Here is a 16,742-nt window from a genome sequence, read left to right on the forward strand (position 1 = left end):
CAATACTTGGCATGTAGTAAGCCTTCAATAATTGTAATGTAGTAGTAGCAGTAAAAAATAATATCTGGTCTGTTCACAAATGTATTTTACCTGCCTGGCTCATGAAGACATTTAAGTTCGTGACCCAGCTCTCAACCTTAATCAGAGCTCACACTGTGCAAGAATATAATGAATTCTATTAAATATAATGAATTCAAGAATATAATGAACTCCCAGCCAATTTGCTTTCTGTTCTACAGCATCTCTATCTTATTGTAACTCTACCAACTTGACTGTCTCCTTGTTCACTGAACTTTTGACTGTACATCGAAACTGACAGCTGTTTCCTATAGGTGACACCCACTGCTTCACACAGCTGTTATCTGACAGTTTTCAGGTCTTTCAAAGGAGAGCACATGATGGAAAGGCCATCAGACAAGCAGGCCAACAGTTGCATTTGGCGTAATTACACACTTCCTTGAGGGAAGGAAACAGTCAATCTCACAGTTTTTAGTCAGGCTGCCACTATCCACCTATTTTGCAAGGTACATTCACAGAGTTCAAGTGGTTGATTGACTGAAGCTGAGGAGGAAAGGCTAAATGTCATCTTTTAAGAGGAAACTGGTGGCAGCTCTTTAGGAGCCTGGCAGGCAGAGTGAAGTCTAGAATTAAGAGTGACAGAGGAATGGCATGCGGTAAAGAGAAAGACTGCATTAGCTGGCAAAAAAAGAAATCAGCCTGTGGTTTTGGTATGCGTGGGGTTTGATTAATGGTGGAAAGACTAAAATGTATACCAATTGAAGTTTGCACAACTATTTCAACATTCAAGATAAAAACTTCTGCAATTTAATTTACAATAACTTTTAATTCCCTTACTGTGAATTGTTAATATAAACTCCTTTCTTTTTTAAAAAATAGTTCCCAAGATGTTGCAATTTTGTTAAAGATTTTTTTTATTGAATTTTTCACACTCTAGGTGCCACCTTAAGAGATGTGAAAAATCCAGAAAAGTATAAATATCTTACAGTGGGGCAGTGTGGAAAAAATAAACTTAAAGTAAATGATAAACTGAAGAAAATATGTGAAAGCTTTAATTCATGATATTGTAATGCTAAAATAAAGACAGTTTAAAATGATTGGGATCTTAGGTAGTACAACAAAATATACTAAATAAAGCAATCTTACTTTATAAAATTCAACATCCAAATTAATGTAGCATTTACAACTTTACTATCTGTGTTTAACACCAAAGTTTCTATCTTATTATTTAGGTATGATAAGTCCTATTTTAGTGACTTACACTATGAAAATTATTGGATAAACTAAAATCTGTTTTCTCACTTTTAAGAATCTGAGAAAATTATGGTAAAATGATAATTATTAATTAGAATTTGTTCTTCTATGTGTTATTTTTCTTTGGTTAGTATCTAGCAATTTTTCAGGAAAGAATGATCTTTTAGCCCTGTGCTTTCTGTTAGATAAATAATGTGGGCAAGAGATAAAATTTTATATTTTCCAGGAGTCACATTAAAAAAAAAAGTTAAAAGAAACAGGTGAAATTAATTTTAATAATGCATTTGGTTTAACCTACTATTCAAAATATTATCAGTTTAATATGCAATAATATAAAAATTGATGAGATTTTTTACATCTTTTTTTATGTAAGTCTTCAAACTCCTGTGCATTTTGCACTTACAGCACATCTTGATTTGCTCAATAGCCACATGTGGTTAGTGGCACCATATTGGATACCAAAAATTTCAGTTATTTTACCTTCATCCAATTCATTCATCTCTTAGGTACATGAAGTCAACAAATTAAATATCAATGAATGGTAGGGCTACTATGACAAATACCCTACAAGTTGGCCTAAAAAAACATTTATTGTCTCATGGTTTCAGAGGCTAGACATCCAAAATCAAGGTGTTGGCAAGGCCATACCTTCTGGTGCTGATTTGCCCCAGTCTTTGGGTTTCTTTGGCTTACATGCCTGCTGCTGTCCTGTGCTCTTGTCATTTCTAGTGATTTCTAGCTCTGATTTCTCTATCAGAATTTCCTCTCTTACTGAGGCCTCTTGTCATACAGGTGTTTAGCCACAGGTAAATAGGGTTTTTAGAAGAGCTTATTCCCAAATGAGTCCATATTTTACCTGATAAGATCTTCAAAGAATCTTATTTACAAATGGTTCTTGCCCACAGAAATGTGGATTAAAATTAAGAACATGTTGTGTGTTGAGGTACATGATTCACACGTACTACAGCAGATACATGTTTATGGTCTACTTTTCATCTTAAACTATATTTTCAAGTTAGTTTTGCTAGTACTCCTGTTCAAGCCTAAATAATGTCCATGGTTAGAGGAATATTTTATCCTTATTAATACTGTTAATTATAAACATTGCTCTAGTTACATTGGTTGTCTAACAGATTCCCCCCAAATTTAGCATCTTAAATCTACTATTTTATTATGCATGTGGATTCTATGGTCAGGATTAGAAAGGGCAGAGCAGGGGTGGCATGTCTGGAATCTCAACTATGAAACTGGGTGGCTAGGGATGACAGTGTTTGGGAGCTGGAATTATCTGGCGTCTTGTTCATTCACATTTCTGAAGTCTAATCTGAGAGAACTCAGGGACTTCAACTGCCAATCACAGTGTCTACTGTGGCTGCACCATGTCACTTGGCCTCTTTATAGCATGTTGTTTCAGGGTGGCTGGACTTTTTACATGGAGACTCAAGGCTCAAAGTGCAAATGGTCCAGCAAGTAAGACCAAATTCCCATTGCCTTGTACAACTTAGCCTTGGAAGTCTCATAGTCTCATTGATACTGTGTTCTATTGGTTATGGACAAAGTCACTAAATTCAGTCCAGATTCTAAGGGCTGACTTTAGAATCTGAGACTTCGTTCTCTCTAGGAGTGTCAAAGAATTTGAGAACATGTTTTTAAACTTCCACAAAATTTTTCTTTCTAAAGTCATTGCTTCATACCTTCCCCATATCCTCTGCTATATGAGATAAATGAACTTTCCTAAATTTTTACCTATTGTAAATTCAGATGTTGACTATACTCGGACATTCATCAGACATGGCATTTCCATATACCAAGAGTCTGGCACAATGCCATATATTGCACATATAATTTAAGAAAAGTGAGGATTATATTAACTAATAAATGTTAAGTATTCAGCAGAGGCCTGGACATTAGACGTGCTCAATAGTTTTTAGCTTTTAAAAGTGTCTCACAGAGCTATTCTCTTAATGATAAATTAAAATCCTAATGATGTTTAAGTTATAACTCCATCGCTCCCTACCTGCTTTGCCTTGATCAAGTTACTTGAATTCTCTAAGCCTTTGTTTTCCTTTTGAAAATGAATATAATAATTGTCCATTTTCACAGAGTATTAAAGGTATTAATTGGGATAATACATATGAAATGATTATTATACTGTCTGGCACACAGTAAAAAAAAGTTTTTTATGATAATTTGTTCAGAAGTTGTAACTCAGACAAATTTCTCAATAGATTTTTCCATGGAGAAAGGACTTTTAATCAACATGGTGGGCAAATAGGTAGTTATATATTACAATCATATAGAGAGGGCAATTCTATGCAAATATATTTGATATATTTTAAAACATAAGATCATTTATGTTCTTAAAAGAGTTTAAAATTCATCAAATCCAGTAAATGTTCAGCTTGAGCGTAATAGTAACTGGGTGTCTATTAAACACATCTATAATCCATTAAACAAAATTAGGATATTTTGTTGTCTTCTTATATGATTGATTCTTACCTTAGAGTGGAACATTTGGAAAAAAACAGTTCACACAAAGCTATATTGACATCTGGCTATCTCTATATTTTAATATATCAAAATTCTTTCTAAGTGGTTAAGAAATTGCTGATGGTATTGCTGTTAATATGTATTTAAACATAACTTCATACTCCAATAATGAATTTAAGAGTAATTTTAGTAATAAACATGTAAAGAAGATTTGAATTGTAATGGTAGCTTTTATACAGAATTTGACTTGGAGTTTTGTTCAGATTTTACTTTTACGTTCTTAACAGTGCAAAGACCTAAATCCCCCAAAAAGAAGCAGATGATCTGTGCTGGTTAGAAAGGATTGTGTGCCCTAGAAAAGTCGTGTTTTAATCCTAATCCATCACATGGACGCAGCTATTTCTTCTAATCCCTATTTAGCACTATATGTTGGAGATTTGATTAGACTATCTCCATGGAGATGTGACTCACCCAATTGTGGGTATTAACCTTTGATTAGAGGGAGATGAGGCTTCACCCATTCCAGGTATGTCTTGATTAGTTTACTGAACCTTTGAAAGAGGAAACATTTTGAAGAAAGCTTCAGAACAACGAGAGAGCAACAGAGCCACGAGAACTACAGAGCCCACACAGCCAGAGGCCTTTGGAGATGGAGAAGGAGCACACCCCTAGGGGAGCTTCATGAAATAAGAAGCTAGAGAGAAAGCTAGCAGATCTTGCCATGTTCGCCATGCGCTTTTCCAGTTGAGAGAGAAATCCTGAATTTCATCGGCCTTTCTTGAGCGAAGGTAACCTTTTATTGGTGCCTTGATTTGGATATTTTTATAACCTTACTGTAATTGGAACATTTTCACAGCCATAAACTGTAAACTTGTAACTTATTAAATTCCCCTTTTTTAAAAGCCATTCTGTTTATGATATATAGCATTCTGGCAGCTAGCAAACTAGAACACCATTTCAGAAATGGTATACCAAGCTGGTATGTTAACTGTAGCTCTTTCTCCACTCGATGAAATAACTGAAAAACAGTGCCTTGGGCCTGCTCAAATGTCAGGTAGCCCGCTTAACTAAATCTAACCCCTGTTGAAGAATTTTTCACCCATCATTTTTCGTATGACCCATTTCATTTGTATTGCTATAAATATGTAATATTTTCAGGAATATTATTATTATCATCCTAGTTAAGACTCACAAATGATACTAAGAGAACCTAAGCTTAGGAAATCATGGTCTTTCAGCAGTAAATGTCACTGAGCTAGAAGTCAGAAGATGTGCTGATTTGAAACTGTTTTGTACCCCAGAAAAGCCCCTGGGTGGAATCCTTTTGGTTAAGTTGTTTCCATGGAGATGTTACCCACCCAATGATGGGTGAGACCTTTTGATTAGGTGGTTTCTATGGAGATGTGTCTCCACCTGTTCTAGTTTGCTAACTCCCGGAATGCAATATACCAGAATCAGAATGGCTTTTAAAATCAGAAAAGCTTTTTAATAAGTTGCTAGTTTACAGATCCAAGGTCAAGAAAATGTCCAATTAAAACAAGCCTATAGAAATGTCCACTCAAAGGCATCCAGGGAAAGATACCTTGGTTCAAGAAGGCCGATGAAGTTCAGGGTTTTTCTCTCATCTGGAAAGGCACATGGTGAACACAGTAAGGGCTTCTCTCTCAGCTGGAAGGGCACATGGTGAATATAGCATCATCTGCTAGCTTTGTCTCCTGGCTTCCTGTTTCATGAAGCTCCCCGGGAGGCATTTTCCTTCTTCATCTCCAAAGGTCGCTGGCTTGTGGACTCTGTTTCGTGGTGCTGTAGCATTCTCTGCTCTCTCCGAATCTCTTTCATTCTCCAAAATGTTTCCTCTTTTATAGGACTCCAGAAACTTATCAAGACCCACCCAATGTCTTTTTTGGGGTACACAACATGTCATCACCTGATCCAGTTTAACAACCACTCTTGATTAAATCACATCTCCAGGGAGATAATCTGATTACAGTTTCAAACATACAGTATTGACTAGGGATTATTCTGCCTTTATGAAATGGGATTTAGATTAAAACGTGTCTTTTCTAGGGTACATACGTCCTTTTAAACCAGCATACAACCCATTCAAGGTGAGGTCGCTAACTGGAGTCCTTTAAGAGGGAACCATTTTGGAAAGTGTTTGAGAGCCCATACAGCCAGAGAGCTTTGGAAATGAAGAACTACCCCTGGGGAAGTCTTTTGAAATGAGAGACCTGAAGAGAAAGCTAACAGATGTTACCATGTGCCTTCCCAGCTGACAGAGGTGTTCTGGACTTATCAGCCTTTCTTGAGCCAAGGTATCTTTCTCTAGATAGGTATCTAGATATCTCTAGATACCTTGTTTGTTTTGGTATGCTAAAACTGCCAGAATGCAATATACCAGAAATGGAATGGCTTTTAAAAGGGGAATTTATTAAGCTGCAAATTTACGGTTCTAAGGCTATAAAAGTGTCCAAAGTTAGGCATCCAAAAAAAAGATACCTTAGCTCAAGGATGACCGATGGGTTCAGGGTTTCTCTGTCAGCTGGGAAGGCACATGGCAATATCTGCTAGCTTTCACTCTTGGCTTCTTCAAATGGGTTTCTTTCTGCATCTCCAATCTTCTCTGTCTGTGTCAGCTCTACAGCCTTTTCCAAAAAGGCTCCCTCTTAAAGGATTCCAGTTAGCAGCCCGACCTTAAATGGGTGGAGGCACATCTCCATGGAAACCAAGTAATCAAAAGATCCCACCCACAATTGGGTAAGTTACATCATGGAAACAACTTAATCAAAAAGATCTCACCCCACAATATTGAATGAGAGTTAAAGAACATGACTTTTTTGGGGTACACAACAGTTTCAAACTGGCACACTTGGATTCTAGTCCTCTCTCAGTTGCTAACAAAGTAGTTGATTTTGAGCAAGTCACTAACCCCTCCAGGCTGATATGGTGTAAGATTTTGGTGTGAAAATTAATAGAATGTATAAAGGCATTTACCTACAAACGTCTTTGATTCAATAAAAAAGCTATAGGTTTACGTCTCATTGTAATGGTCAATGTTACACGCATACATTTTACAGAATAACTCTGTATGTGCTTTGTGATTCTCTGAGACACTAAATCAAATATATTTATTCCTAACTAACCAATGGCTTCCTTGGTGGATTTATTGACTCCATCTATTTGCACTCTTTGGGACATTGAGCTGCTGTAGTAGGAGAGATCAATGCCAGCAATTCGAGTGTTTGATTTGTTTGGCTTTATATTCTATTTCCTTGGTAAAACTGACCTAACATTTTCTTGCTTTTCTGAAAAATAGTAGTGATATTTTTGTGAAATAAAATAGCTTAAGTCTCCTTGCTCTTTGGCTGTTGGGTAAGCTTATTGAAATCAGGATCTTGGATGACTAGGCTAAGTATGCTTCCTGATTGAGTTGGAAGGTTTTACAAATTAATGGTTAAATTTCTAAATATGAATCTAAAATGGTTTGATGAAAGCTGTGCCACTTTATAGTACTATTTCACTTTGTTTGTTGGACAATAGGGCAGACATAATAAAATCCAGCATGTTAAGATATACTGCATTGCCGTAAATTGTGTAGTTGCAAACTTTCAAGTCATCCAACTCTACTTAATAGCTTTCAGAGGTCATGATCCCTAGTCCAGTAAAATTAATTTTAAAAATGATAATATAAATATTTGAATCTACTTTCTGAATTGTATGGATTACTGGGATTTATAAAAGTCTTTTGGTAAAATTTGTATTACTCTGTGGTAAAGAAAAATGGTAAACTGCTGTACTGCAATAACTGATCAATAAATGCTGATCCTATTTCCTGACAGAACCTACAATAATTTTTAAGTTGTTTTATATTGCTGGAAGAGTGAAGGAAACATCCTGTATAATTATAAAAGTATTTGTGTCTTCCTATGTTAGAGGGAAACCAATGTTTTTGATCATTAGTATATGCTAGAAATTGTGCTATGACGTTGAAGTATCTTGCAACATTATATCTTTGTAACAAACTTATGATGTAACAGAGGCTTGAAATGGTGAAGTTATTAGTCACAATTATTCAGCTGGAAAGGTATGGAGCCTAGACTATAACCCATAACTGCGAAGTTGAGATTTCCACATGGCTGATGATAGTGGATATGTTTTTAATTGAAAAAATCTGGTTGATATCAGAATAGATTGTATGGCATTAACATGTACAGAGGAACTTAAGGAAACAGATGCAACACATTCATGTAATTTCTTAACTTTCTTAAAATTTTGAGGACATTTATTATATAATCTTTAGTTATTCATTAAAAAATAGATATTAAAATGTACGCGTATTTCCTTTCAAGATTTTTCCCCCATGAAATAACATCACTTTGTAATCATCTTACAGACATTGAAGAAGCATCAGAAACTTGGCTAAAGCTGTGTTAAAGAGCTGAGATCCATGAGTTAAGAAAAAATTTAATGAAAATAAAGATCGCAAATAATAGATCAGCTAAAAGACAACTACTTTCCGTTACTTCATACCTTCTTAGGATCATTAGAAAACTAATAGACAGATAATCTTTCACTTCCACTGAAAGCATTTTATGATTAGCTTGCCCTAAGGCAGTCATATCCTACGCCATGTCACTCATCATCTTGGGTAGGGCCAGCCCTTGTTTCTGCCTCACTAGTTACTCAGTGATTAATATATTCAGGGTCCTTATTTTAATTAAGACATCTAGGTCAGTTTTCTCCAAGAATGTGTGTTTGAGTCCTTGTTGTTGTTATAGGTATTTTTAAAATAATGGTGATGAGTTATATTATCTCAGTTTTCTCTTAAGCATCAATATTGATATGTAAGCCATGATATTACTCATTCATTCTCTGAGTGCATTAACCTTTTCTCTGTGTTTGTATCTGATCTGCCTATCTGATACAGAACAAAAACCCTCTTGAAACAGTATCATTTGGTGCTGCGTACCTTCTAAAGGCATTACATAAGCTAAGTAAATGCTTATTAATGAATATAATTATTAACATTATTAATGGATATTATTAATGGTTCTGACAGTAATATGTGTTGATTATTACTGAAGGAAGTAATGACCTAAATTTTATTTTTTTAATGTGTGAAATAGAGTCAAATGCATAAATACATGTATAGATAGATATATATTGTATAAAACATATAATACATATAATTGTTAAATGTGTGTGTGTGTGTATATATATATATGCTTCAACCTAAAATAATAATGAAAGTAGGTAAAATACTTCTAACTTTTACATTGACCCTTTACTTAATTAATGTCTTTTACTTACACATTAATAAATATTCCAGATGTGTCCAGTACTCTGCTACATATTGGAGACAAAAGGACGTGCAAGAAATGGTTGCTGCCCTCATGCTGCCCATCAGACAAGGTGCAGACAAGTCAATAGGCATTTGCAGCCACGATGCTGAGTGATGAATCAGGGCAGGTGTGGATAGCTCATCTCAGCATCCCCCAAGAAATGCAATTTTCAGGATGTTTTCCCAAGTCCATACGGAGATGAGCATTGCTGACCACTATGCACCAGTCACAATTAAGCTCCAAAAGAAACGATGGAGAGATTTTTATTTCTATTTTCATATGTGAAAACTGGAATTGGGGGACACTTTTTATAAACTTGTTCAAGATTACAAAGCAAAGATTTGAATCCAGGTCTGCCATACCCAGAGTCTAAATTCTTTCTGTTCATTTATTGCCTCACTAAATAAAAGCTTGTTGCAGATTGAATTGTGTCCCCACAAATGGTATATTCAAGTCCTAACCCCAGTGCTTGTGACTGTGACCTTAATTGGGAATAGAGTCTTTGGAGATGTTTTTAGTTAAGATGCAGTAAAACTGGATTTAGATTTTATATATGACTGCTATCCTTATAGGAAACAAAGGTTTGCACTCAGACACTTCAGTGAGAGAGTTGGTGGGGAGACTTCAGTGTGCCAGCAGTGCAGAGGCAGATATCGAAGCCCAAGAATTGCTATCAAACCACCTGGATCTAGAAACACTGGGGAAGGATTCTCCTCTACAGATTTCAGACTTCCAGCCTCTGGAATTAGGTGACAATAAATTTTTGTTGTCGTAAGCAACTTAGTTTTGGTACTTTGTTACAGCAACCCTAGAAAACTAAGGCAAGGCTTAAGAGTCCAAGCAGTTAGAAAAGAAATTTGAATATATATAATAGGGAGCCTGACTTAATTTGATCTATTAATGGGTACATAATAAATTTATAATTTGATTCTTCCATAGAAATAGAGCAACTAATATTTAAATACCTAATTTCACAGCTAATATAGTACAACTGACCTGGAAAGCCATACTGAGCAATGTTTTCCTTTCTTTAAAAACCTCTACATTGCAGGATTTTATGTGCATAAATCCCATATTCTTTTTAATGGGATTCTTCTTCTTTTTACAAATATAATTTATGACCTGACATAGGCATGTTCTTTTCTTCTGTTTGACTCAGTATTTTTTAGAATCCTATGTTATATATACATTAAATCATGTTAAATATTTTATTGATAAATTTTCACACACATACATTCCATATATGGCATGCAATCAGGGGCTCACAATATCATCACATACTTGCATATTCATCACTATGATCATTTTTTAGAACATTTATATTACTCCAGAAAAAGAAATAAAAAGAAAAAAAAACTCATACATACCATAACTCTTACCCCTCCCTCTCATTGATCAGTAGTATTTCCATTTGCCCAATTTATTTTACTCTTTGTCCACCCATTACTAACTTATTCCTTATCCATATTTTTTTTACTCATCTGTCCATACAGAACAAGTAACAAATACAAGGCCTTCACAATCCCACAGTCACATTGTAAAAGTGACATCTCTATACATTTGTCTTCACGAATCAAAGCCACTGTGGAAACCAGCTCAATAATTTCAGGTACTTCCCTCCAGCCACTCCAATACACCATAAGCTAAAAAAGGATATCTATATAATGCATAAGAATAACCTCCAGGATAGCCTCTCTAATCTGTTCAAAATCTCTCAACCACTGAAACTTTATTTTGTCTCATTTCTCTTTTCACCCTTTTGGTCAAGAAGACTTTCTCATTGCCTTGATACTGGGTCTGAGCTCATCCCAGGAGTTCTGTCCCATGCTGCAAAGGAGATTTACACCCCTGGGAGTCATGTCTTACGTACAGAGGAGGGCAGTGAGTTCACCTGCTGAGTTGGCTTAGAGAGAGAGGCCACATCTGAGCAACAAAAGAGGTTCTCTGGGAGTGACTCTTAGTCCTTGTTGTAAATAGGCTTAGCCTATCATTTGTAGGAATAAGTTTTATAGGAGCAAACCCCAAGATTGAGGGCTTGGCCTGTTGATTTGATTGTCCCCACAGTTTGTGAGAATATCAGAAATTCTCCAAAGGGCAAGTTGAATATTTCTTCCTTTCTCCCTAGTCCCCCAAGGGGACCTTGCAAATACTTCTGTATTCACTGTCCAAATCACTCTGTTATTTATCCAGGCATCACACTAACCTGGACAAACCAAAATAATCTCATGTCCTATTATGGTGTTGAACTACCTGACCATACTAATGAAATTAGGAAATGCACTACCCAAAATGTAAATTTTGCATCAAATAAACATCTCTCCTTTTGGTCTCACCCAGAAGTTGAAGTTTTAAAATATGGACCATGTCATCCTTTATGCCGTATTTTGATTTACCTTAGCCCTATCCAGATCAGCCTCATTCATATCTTTACTTGAAGTCTGAGCTTTTTAAATAGTTCCTGTGTGGAGTAGTGCTGACTTTCATAGCTTCAGAGCTCTAATTCTGAGTCTCGAGTGTCATAGAAATACCCAAAGTTTCTGGGAACAACCAGGTTATAAACAAACAGCTCAGTATCTTAGAATTTAGAAGTAACAGTTACAACTTCTGAACAGTTGTAACTGCTGCACGAGTTTACGATCTAGGACCCATTACAATAGGCCCTAATCTTATAACCTATGCTCTCGACTTCAGATCACTGAATTTTTATATTATAGTTAGTCCATAAGGTTGAGGCATGATAATGTTTGTCTTTTTGTTCCTGACATTTCATCAACATGCAGTCCTTAGGGTTCATACACCTAGTTGCATGCCTCACAACTTCATTCCTTCTTGCAGCTGCTCGGTGGTCTATTGTATGTATACACCAGAGTTCCCCCTTCCATTCCTCAGTCCTTGTACCCTTAAGCCACCTCCATCCATTGTGGATCATGAACTCTGCCACCATAAACACCAGTATGTAAATGTCCATTTGAGTCCCCACATGCAGTATGAATCCTATATAATATATTTTTGTGATTCCTACATCACTGTAAGAAAATTATGCCTCATTTTGGTTCACTTTCTCTGAGTTAAAGAACAACATTGCTGTCTCAACTGTCCAAGCCTAAAAAAAATTGATTGCTACTGAATGTATCATTAAACACAACATTCAGTAACTTCAGCATGGACTTCAAGTAGCAATACTCATGTTTGAGAAGGAGAAAAAGTAAGAATATAGCCCAAAGACAAATTTCTTCTTCCTTAGTATCACATTATGTGTATTCATAGAACATAGGATTATAGAAAAAACATGCATTAAAATGGACCTTTGTCTATTAAATTCTGATCTTGCAACTGAGATAAAGGCTTTTGAGCTAAATTTCTATTATCAGATTAGATTTTCTATCAATTCCTAGGTTTACATTAGGGTGCAAGCTTCTTTGAAATTTAAAAGGGAAAGAGGAACTCCTAAAAAAATCATTTGATTCTTGAAGTGTTGATATTTGACTTTTGAGTAATCATACTGAGTTTCAGAATGCTTGTATTAGTTTTCATAATGTTATTTTAAAATGTTTCCCAAAATATGTTCGAGATTCCTGTTCCATAAGATATAATAGGAGTTTATGTAGAAAAAATTTTGTGTGTCGAATAATTCTGGGGAAGATCTGAGTTAAGCAAAATAAAATGGTTTCTTTCTCATAAAACTTATTACAGCCTTTACTCCCCTAATATAAAGAATCGAACCCTCACCCCCACCCAGGGAAGAGTTGATAGAATGCAACTTTTCCCAAACTGATTTGATCAGGAAACCCTTTTTTACTCAAAACCAATTAAATATTTTACTAAGCAAAAAAAAAACCAAAAAACTATGGTATTGCATAATATACTGTAAATAGCTACTAACTAAAATTTTTAATTATTTATATATATATATATACATAACAAGTAAGAGCTGTGGAACAGGACTTCCCAGATATCTTAAACTCTTTGCAGAAACTCCAAAACTAAGAATGCTAGATTATAAGCAGCTCCACAATCTAACTAGAGAACAAGCTAGAAACCTTCATGGTGGCTGAGTACAAGACCACAGTTTTCCTCAGTTTTTAATCCTATTGTCCTCCTTCAACTCCTATAAAAGAAGGTAAGGAATTTAACAGAATCATGGCCAAGAGCCATGGAAGTAGAGTTCTAAGCCTTATAGAGAGTATTATGACATTTCATACCCCCTCTCTCCAGTGCACATATGGGTAGGAACTGCTGTTCCCTCCCCTCAGCCAACTGAACCATTGGAAGATCAAGGTGGCATTGTCCTGTTAGTGAAGTACCAAGCTGTAGAAATTGGTAGGCCCAACACATGCATTTGAGTGAGTCTCAGCAAGAAAATTCTTGGGTGCTGTTGACCTAGGTTGCTAAATTAAGGAATGGATATGAACAAAGAGACTAGGACCTGATAAGTGTGAGTCACTTTTAACCAGGCTGGATGGGGTTGTTGTGCAAAAAAAAAAAAAAAAAAAAAAACATAATGAAAGAGGTCTGTGTTTCTTGAATGTGTGAGTTTGCTGTGGACCAGTAGTTCAAGAGATTTAACAAGATAACATGCCCAAAGGGCTACCTCATAAGGCAGAAAATGCTGTAAGATCTGCCTCTGGGGTTGGTGCTGGCGCTGACAGGGATAAGTGACCCACTTCAGAGAACTGTGCAGTGCTATTTGAATGGTGGTGTGTTATAGGCAATGTCACTGCCTATATCACAAATGTGCTCCTCAGAGAAGTCAATGTTTGTATATGTCCCATAATGGGAAAGCATGATGATCAGCGGGTATTAGTTAACCAAGAACTGCAGCAGCAGCACTAGTGTGTAAGACTTTCATACCCCTTCCTGAATTTCCTCCTGGAACAGCCAGAACACAGAAGGAAAGAGCTGAAAGGAGAGCCGAAGAAGAAGCCACATTCCCTTCCCCACTGGGGGTTTCAGTATTACAGTTCAGGCCTAAAGTGAAGGGAAAGGAAGGGCATTTAACTGGTTGTAAGTGTGAATTTTAGATTTATTCAGGATTAGAGTTAATGTTTGAGAATTGCTTTTTGTTGTTGTTGATTTTCTTCCCCGCTGATGTGGACTTGGCCTAATCTTTGACAGTGAATCTTCAGCTATAAGATTTCCTTAGAGATATCTTCCGGAGATCTGAAAGAGTTTCCCCAAAGAGCATATTAACTGTAGGGTTTGGAGAAAAGAACAGGTTTTTTTTTCTAATTGTATCCCATTAGATTCAACTTGTCCATTAAGCCAGTTACAGACATTTTATTTAATTTCCTTATAATTAATTTTATGGTGAATTACCAAATAATTTGATTGAGTAATTGAAATAATACAAATTTGCTAACTTAAAAGCATACATTTCTTATATGAACATATAATTTATATATAATAGCTTATAAAATACTAATGAGCATAATTATTGCAAAAATACATATTTCAGAACCTCAGATTATCAGGAAAATACTTTTAAACAGCTATGGTCATATTATATTATCTACTAATAGGGCCATGGTGGCTCAGCAGGCAGGAATGCTTTCCTGCGATGCCAGAGGACCCGGGTTCAGCTCCCAGTGCATGCCCATGTAAAAAAAAATTTTAAAAAAAAGTCAATTATATTATCTACTAATAAATTGCTGAAAGCCCAATTATTATATTGATTGTATTCACATGATCACATCTAGTAATATCAGAATCAGAGGGCTAATGGCAATTTAAATTAACTCACTGTGTTAAATTTTAGGAGAACAATAAGAATGCCAAAAGGAGAAAGGAAACATATGAATGTGAAATAAGCTCAGACACTGTGTTATGTAAAATTATTAAAAAGTCATATGTAATATTCTTATATCATGTAGCTGCTGGTCAAGACATCAATCATTGTATTTTCTGTACATTGAACATGATAAATTGATTGTGCTCTAATGAAAGGATCTAATTACTTAGAGAAATGAAGAGGGCATATGAAAGCTCTTTAGCTCTCATAGCCATACATTATCATTAATGACACTGAACCCTATGTGGCTTAATTCCTTTTTATTGTACATTTTAGGATAGACCATCATCCTAATTCATTTCTTTAGAGAGAGGTCAAATAATTAATTTATAATCCACCCATTTGCTAAAAATAGCAAATGGAAATATCACAAAATGAAGAAATCTATGCAATCGTGCGTGGTCAGAAGGTTTGTGCTTGGATTTTTTTCCAGTCCTAGCTGAAGTTTCAGGGATAGCAACCATAAAGCTTTTATATTATAATTGACTTAAAAGTATTTGTAAAACCCATTCAGTAATTTCAATTGGCTACCTTGTGAGCATAAAGTTACGCTCGAATCTTGTTATAGCCATATATCAGAATCAAGGTTCAAATTTATTTCAATAGTCTGGAATTCAGGGTCAGAATCAGCAAGATGAAATACAGCAGGGGACATGAAAACTTGTGTATTTGAGTTCAAATAATCATTTATGCAAACGTAGCATAGGGAGACCTTTGTTTCGAAATGAAGATTATTGAAAGCACAGCTGATAGCAAGGGAATTCATTAACATTCAAAGGATTCTCATATGGAAGGAGAATTAGGGCTGTAGGTAAGTGAATCTATGGAAATTACCTTTAGACTATTTGTAATTCAAGAACTAATGTTAAGAATCAGAGGTATCAAATAATGTGAATGATTGCTCTTGAGGTACTGAGTGGCCTTTCCCTACTGTCCTTGGTTACTTCCAAGCACAGGCAGTTGCTAAGTCAGAAAAGCTGATGATAAAGAAGGCGTTTCGGCAACCAAATCTGGAACAAAAGACTGTATGACTTTTAACGTTCCTTCTGATTTTGAGATTCTTGGATTGTATTTGTTGAACTTATGTAATCAATCACTCTCTCATGGCATTTATATTCTACCTTAGTGATTAGAGTTATTTATGTACAATGTTCTTTTTTTTTGCTGTTCGATTACTAGCTGTGTACCTTTCCCCATTATAGCTTTTTTATATTTTGCTGTTTTCTATGTGCCACACATATGAGCAGCTAACCAGTGTATCTTTTGGGACCTGTGATCCTAAACAATGTGGAAAATTGTTTTAAAAAGAAGAAAAAGTGACCTATATAATATGATTTCAAAAAACCCGGTTATCTTAAACATTCTGATTGTTTTATTGGTCTCTATACCTTGGAGCTGGCAATACTATTTAATAGCCACAGGAGGATGACGAAAATGTGCAGGGACAGGACCCTACTGTACTTCAAAAATTTTAGAGATAGCAAATTCATTTTCAAAAACAACCATGTTCACTCTGCTCAGATATAGCCAAGGCTTTCATTCTCTTTGCCTTCTTTTTGTTCTCTCTGCAGATAGGCAAGGTTTGCAAATTGATACAAATCTGTCTATTTAAGGTGTCCAATGTATGTTTTAAACATTCTTATTTAAAACTTTAAACTCTGTGGAACGTTTTGCTATAAATAATCCCTAATTTTAATTTCACTGAATCTTTTATCATTATTGATATCAAATGCTATTTATGCAGTGCTTAATTGAATGTGGGCCTGTGAATACTATTGAACCAAGATAATTAATGCTCACCAAAATCAAGTAGATGATTATAATAGGACATATCCCACAATAGTACCTGG

General features: G+C 35.5%; 1 protein-coding gene and 1 long non-coding RNA gene across 14 annotated transcripts in view; both read left to right on the plus strand.

The window, feature by feature from the left end:
• The window catches only part of LOC143688799 (uncharacterized), a 49,476-nt gene extending 40,301 nt beyond the window's left edge, over nt 1-9,175 (plus strand). Inside the window, exon 2 of the long non-coding RNA XR_013178321.1 lies at nt 9,092-9,175. This is a non-coding gene — a long non-coding RNA (uncharacterized LOC143688799). The remainder of the gene's footprint in view (nt 1-9,091) is intronic.
• RALYL (RALY RNA binding protein like) overlaps nt 1-16,742 on the plus strand; it is a 741,752-nt gene that overhangs the window by 408,109 nt on the left and 316,901 nt on the right. The window lies entirely within an intron of this gene.

Source organism: Tamandua tetradactyla, chromosome 6 (genome assembly GCF_023851605.1).
Source record: "Tamandua tetradactyla isolate mTamTet1 chromosome 6, mTamTet1.pri, whole genome shotgun sequence".
In the NCBI taxonomy this organism is placed as follows: Eukaryota; Metazoa; Chordata; class Mammalia; order Pilosa; family Myrmecophagidae; genus Tamandua; species Tamandua tetradactyla.